Here is a 6,000-nt window from a genome sequence, read left to right on the forward strand (position 1 = left end):
TGTTGAGGATAAGAAAAAGTGTGGAAGATTCTGGTTTTCTTTTAAATTTATATTAGCATTCTGCTTTACCAGTGAACAAATCCAATTCACCAGCTAGACAGGTGACTATCAGAACAAAAGGATATATTCACTAAGGGAAGGAAGAAAAAAAAAGTGTCCCTTTCAGTCATAGTTTAGCAATCTTGTCATATTTCTTCAGAATAATGTTCTGTTTTATTAGTGAGGCAAGAAAGTTGTTAATTTTTTTTGACTTGAGAATAGTTTTTTGGAAGCAAATCAGGAAGCTAAGCAGTTGAAGGTTAACACTTCAAGATATGGGTGAATGCCAGCAGAAGAATTATTAAGTCACTTACTGAGCTTCAAACAAGTTAAAGCAAAGTCACCTCTTCAGTATGAAAAACAGATCTGGCTCTCAAGACCAAGCCTCAGCATATCACTTAAAATCTAGAAATACACAGTGATTCAGTCCCTCAGGACAAATACGTGCTTGGAAACTATGAAAAATGCCACATGACACCCAGAGGAGCAAGCAATACATATGAAATAAATCTTTTAAAAAATGTGTCCCAACAAGGCTGAAATACAAGCTTAAAGTTCCTGGAAAGTCGATACCACACAGGGACAGAAATGCAGCTCTGTCTCCAAACACTCAGATATTTGCTGCAAGTGGAAAAAACTGTCAGTAATAATAGAAAGGCGCCAGTAACTTCTAGTTAAGTGTTCTGGCACTTGGCTGCCTATAGTAGACAGGAATTAGACGAAGCTGCATATCTATGAACTGAAGCAGGCTAGAGCCAAGCTTAAGTTTCACATCTCTAATACTGGTTCTGTTATTTTGATTTTATTCATGGCAGGCTGTTTGTAGAGCATCTTCCTAACTCAATCCTAAAATGAAACTCAAGTCACTAGTAGTCCCTTCAACAGCCTCCTTCTTTTCAACATATCTCACTACATGCAAGTGGCCTATGGAGACAAATCTAAAAATCAACAACAACAAAAAAAAACTTCAGCTTCAGAGAACTTCAATTCTAAAACAAGGATTATTTTCTGAAATGCAGTATTATCTAACCAGCGCCACGTAACAGGAAACGAAGCAGTTATCTACTCAATTGTATCTACTCCAACCATTATAGATCTTATTTGTGAAAGAGCACAGGAGAAAAAGGGAAAACACATTTCAGATTACATTAACTTCGAAAGCAGCCACATAGCAGAGATTAAGTGCATTCACAGGAAGTCTCTGAATAAACTTCTAGGCCTATGTTTTCCCCCAAGCAGAATGCTCAAACACTCCCTCAGCTTGAGGGAACCAAGCCGAAAAGAGAAAAAAGACCTCTCCCTCCCAACTGAAGTGCTAAGACAACATTACTATGGCTCAGAACTCGGCCCTCAGTAGAGACAGAGCTATGAAGGTACAAGCTTCACACCACCTGACAGGAAAATCTATCCCAAAGACTGCTGGCAGCTCACTGCAGACAGAAAACCATCCAATATGCCTAGTTGTTTTGACTTTCATAAAACAAAAATCAAGCTAAAAGCATCCATGGGAGAAATTCAAACAGTCTTGGAAAAATAAGCGCGTTAAGGGTAGATTTTCTGAAAGATGCATCTAGTTCTGCTCATGCTCTTCAGACATACCGTTAGCACTCAAAAAAGAAACAAAATCTCATCTCTCTGTGAGATTGTATCTCTCCCATCCTTCATAAATTATTTCCCAAAGCATCTCTTGACGGGTATATTTTGATCTGAGGGCAGGAGGAGAAAAATAACGTGCCTTTTCTTAATGGACACGTCAGTACTCTTCTAAGAGAGAGGACAAATTCTGCCCGGCGGCTACAGAAGCCGCATCAGGTGCGGGGCACGCCGAGTGAAGCACCGGGCGGGCTGAGGCTGGAGAACACCCCCGGACTCTCCCCTGCTCGGATACAGGAAGCGAAGGGCTGCGCGCGGCTGGTGACAGGCACCACGCTGGGGACGAGGGACACCCGCTCACCGCCCCAGGCCCCTCACGGCTGGGGCAGGATTGGGGCTGCGCCGGCGGCAGCATCAGCCCCCGGGCGGCAGAGCGAGTCCTGCCCCAGCCCCGACCCCGCTGCCCGCACAGCCCCGCGGGCCAGGCGCGCCCCCCGCCCACCCACCCGGCCCCGAGCAGCGCCCGGGACCGTGGAAGGAGGTGGGGGCTGCCGCCGCCCCCTCACCTCCCCCGCCGCTGGGATTTACCTGGCCGGGGAGCCCGCGCTGCCCGGACCTGCCCCCACCAGCAATGCGCTTTCCCGGTGATAAGGGCGAAGGGGCACTGAGCGGAGCTCTCGCCCTCACCCTCCGGCCGGCCGGGCGGGCGGCACCCGCTACACCGCTCCCGCTGCCTCAGAGCCTGGCGCTGGAGGCCGCCATCTTAGCTCGGGCAGCGAGACCGCCCCCTCGGCGCAGCCGCCGTGCGGCCCGGGGCCGTCACGGGACGCGGTCACCTGATGTGCTCCGCGCTGCCTCCCCCTTCCCTCCGCCTCTCTCTTTCTCTCTCCCGCCCGCCCTCCTTCCTTCCTTCCTACCCTCGCCCCCTGCCCTGCCCTGCCTTGTTCTGCCGGGAACCGGCATGGCTCCCTGCGCACGCGTCGCGCCGGCGCGGGAGGAAGTCCGCGGCGGGTTGCCTTTGCGCGTCGCCTGAGGAGTGTGCCTGACCGGTGGGCTCCTGCCGGGGCGGCTTCAGGCCGTGAAAGGCGCGTTGAACAGTTAAAAAGCCAGAGCACGCTTTTTTAAATGATGCCCATTACTTACGTGACTGTAGAAGCGATGTTAAAATGCCACATTAAGGCTGCCGAGGCTGAATCACTGATTTATGTGGTTGGCTAACCACTCTCCTGAGTTGTTACAGGACTCTTGAGCTCCTCGCCAACTTCCCCATATTCTGCACCAGATGTAAGATTTCCCAAAAACGTTGTAAACTACGGCAGCATTTATAACACAACCTCCTTAAAATGCCTACTGATTGGCATAAATATTTTGAATGTTTTTAAATATGACTTGCATTAGCATACATGAGCTTACTATGGCCTTTCCCCTAAAACAGTGTCATTAAAGTCTGCAGATAAAGAGAGAAATGAGGGGAAAACTGTGACTGGAACTAATTATCTTGGAGAAAAAAGATCAAAACCACAGGCTGTAAATTGCTAATTTTTTAATATCCTTTTCATCATCATACAGACTCTTAAGAAAACAGCGTGAAGCTGAGTCAGGGGAGGTTTAGAATGGATATCAGGAGAAAGACTTTCACCCGGAGGGTGGTTGGGCACTGGAACAGGCTCCCCAGGGAAGTGGTCACAGCACCAGCCTGACAGCGATCAAGAAGCTTTTGGACAATGCTCTCAGGCACATGGTGTGATTCTTGGGGTGTCCTGTGCAGGGCTGGGAGTTGGACTGATGATCCTTGTGGGTCCCTTCCAGCTTAGGATATTCTGTGATTCTAGGATAAACTATCTGTCGTATATTTTGCTTAAGATGCATAAATACTAGTCAGTCATTCTTTTGATAAATCTAGTCCTCTGAATCTGGGGCACTGTGATAAAATAGTGCTGATGGGAAAATAACATTACTTTGGGGAAGCTGATAAATTGCTTTTGGTTACAGAACTTCAAGGGAGGGGAAAAAAAGATTTAATGTTTTATTAACGGACTAGGAATTGTAGGAATCTAATTTCAGAGGGAAGTCATATGATTCAGAAGAGTTTCTTTGAGTGCATGGAGGAGTTTTTGGACAGGCTTGGAGCAATTTCTGGTTTTGTTGATTAGTTGGCTCAGAGGATTTTTTGTTCGGCGGGTGTTGATTTTGTTTTAGTATTTATTTTTCATTGTTGATATAGGTAGGTAAAATACATGAAGTAAAGCAGCAGCTTGTTAGGTGTTTATTACTCGGGAACAAAAAATTACACTTGCGTAATGAAATTGGTGTAACAAAGTAGTAATCAATGTTTTCAGGGATGGATTTTAATCAGACAGCACCGATTATACTTCAGTATACTTATTCAGCTCAAGCTAGTATTTCAGTAACTGTGTTTTCCTCTATTTTTGGACATGCTTTTGTCTAAGTAGCGATATTAACTTTGGTTCTAATGCAAGCAACTGATAAAAGGAAAGGAGAACACAGATTAAGATAGAGAAAATTTGAGAGATAGTGAAATAGTAATTTTGAAATAATTATTAAGAGAAAAAGCAAACAAGGAAGGTGTGGTTAGAAGTTCTGACAGGAAGTTATGGAAATTATATAGTACAACATGGTACAATATCTTTCAGAAATTAAAGTAGACCAGGATTTCATTACTGTCTAATTGTAAAGTATTTCTGAAATTACATTGTGTGCAAACTATAGCATTCTAGTTTCTTGTGAGATGATGCTGCTGGATATTTTTAGAGATAGGATCTCATTTTTCTGTTTAGCTGAAGGTTTGTGGAAATGCTGGAATACAAAAATTGTATTTTTAACACCTTCAATTTAAAAGTTTTCTGTTTTAATTTTAGAAGAAAGTGAACACAATCCTCACTCCAGTAATGTCAATGGCAGTTTTGTTATTGCCTGTGTCTGACACAGGTAGTGTTTTGCCCTCAGTTTTCCTGGTCACTTACAGAGTCAGAAATCATATCAGAGCCATTCTCATTATCAAAATAAGAATAACAAAACACAGGTTTGATGCCTTCTTGAAAGTTAAAATGTTAAATTGCTTTAATCCACTTTGGAGAAGCAAACCCATGTTCAGTTCTTCCAGATCTTTCATCTGAAGTACTGAAATGTCAGTCTGACCTTGTCCATTTAAATACTTCCATTTGCAAAAGAGTTCAGGCCACCTCCAATCTAGAGAGCAAGGTCTCTTCTTACCATCCAATTATTGAAATCTGGAAGGAATGAAGAGTTCTAGTCCACCACTAAATAATTAATAGTCCACTGGCTATTTCTGTGATCAGCACCTATTCTGAAAGACTGTGGTTTAGGATGGCTGAATTCTTCAAGCACACTACAGTACAGATACAGTAGAGCCAATGCTAGGATTCTCTGCAGCAACAGTAAATATTGTGATTGTACCTACAACCTATAGTAGCAGAGATCCTATTACTGTTGAAACAGATATATTGTGGTTTATAGCAATAACAAAGAACAAGTTTCTATCTAGCCTGCAAGCAGCAAGCAATGGACAAATTAACTTCCCTTCCTGGTACTGTCTCTAATGATGGGGCAGAATTTTGTGTCATCTCTTTGGACAAATGAGAGATTTTTCCACCATTCCTTGTTTTACAAGAAAAGAAGTTCCTGCTAGAATTGAGAATAGTTACTTTACTCTCTTACTTAACTTACAGTGTTGGAGGGTGCCGGACCATCCACTCTAAGATCAACTACTGCTTTTCTGCCATGAGGTAATGGGGATCTTAAAGACTGTATCTAGGAGGTACACCACAGTTTAGCATAAATTTAGGGTAATTTACAGAAAATATGTTTAATAATTGTAATTTTTAGATGACCAAATAACAATAACAGTAATCCTTTGATGACTAATTATAGTGCTTGACAGAGGGGATAACAAAGATTTTGAAAGGGGGAAGTAAGTGTCCAAGTCCCACATAAATCTAATTAAGTAACATGCTTTTGGAAACCTCTGTCCTGTCTCTTGTCACTTCTACTGCAAAATTGTTGTAAATGGCAAAATGCAGGTTACACAGAGGGCCTTCTGGAAATCAGACCCACATTACTGCATCAGTCTTTGTTCTATTCTTTGTTATCCCAAAGATCCATTAATACTATGCTGACAATCTGCCAGCTGTTCAAAGCTCACGTCAAATTTTTATGTATCTTGACATATTTTGTCTAAAAATAAATGCAGATAATAATGATAATTTATCTTCTTTGTGACATTAATTAAAAGGTAACTTCTGGATGCTCCCCATTAATAATTCTATATTTCCTGATAGACTCATTAAATGATGACTTGTTTGTTGTCTTAGCTAATAGCTTGATAAT

General features: G+C 42.9%; 1 protein-coding gene across 3 annotated transcripts in view; it reads right to left on the reverse strand.

The window, feature by feature from the left end:
* Window positions 1-2,438, reverse strand: part of DNAJC13 (DnaJ heat shock protein family (Hsp40) member C13) — a 57,737-nt gene extending 55,299 nt beyond the window's left edge. For 2 of the 3 annotated variants that reach the window (XM_032106524.1, XM_032106515.1), the window contains exon 1: window positions 2,221-2,437. The gene's annotated coding sequence lies outside the window, so the exon portion shown is untranslated. Of the gene's footprint in view, window positions 1-2,220 lie in introns of all 3 variants that reach the window. The other variant, XR_004239687.1, reaches the window with a different exon arrangement.
* Between the last annotated feature and the right edge of the window lie 3,562 nt (window positions 2,439-6,000).

The sequence above is a fragment of the Corvus moneduloides genome, chromosome 1 (genome assembly GCF_009650955.1).
Source record: "Corvus moneduloides isolate bCorMon1 chromosome 1, bCorMon1.pri, whole genome shotgun sequence".
In the NCBI taxonomy this organism is placed as follows: domain Eukaryota; kingdom Metazoa; phylum Chordata; class Aves; order Passeriformes; family Corvidae; genus Corvus; species Corvus moneduloides.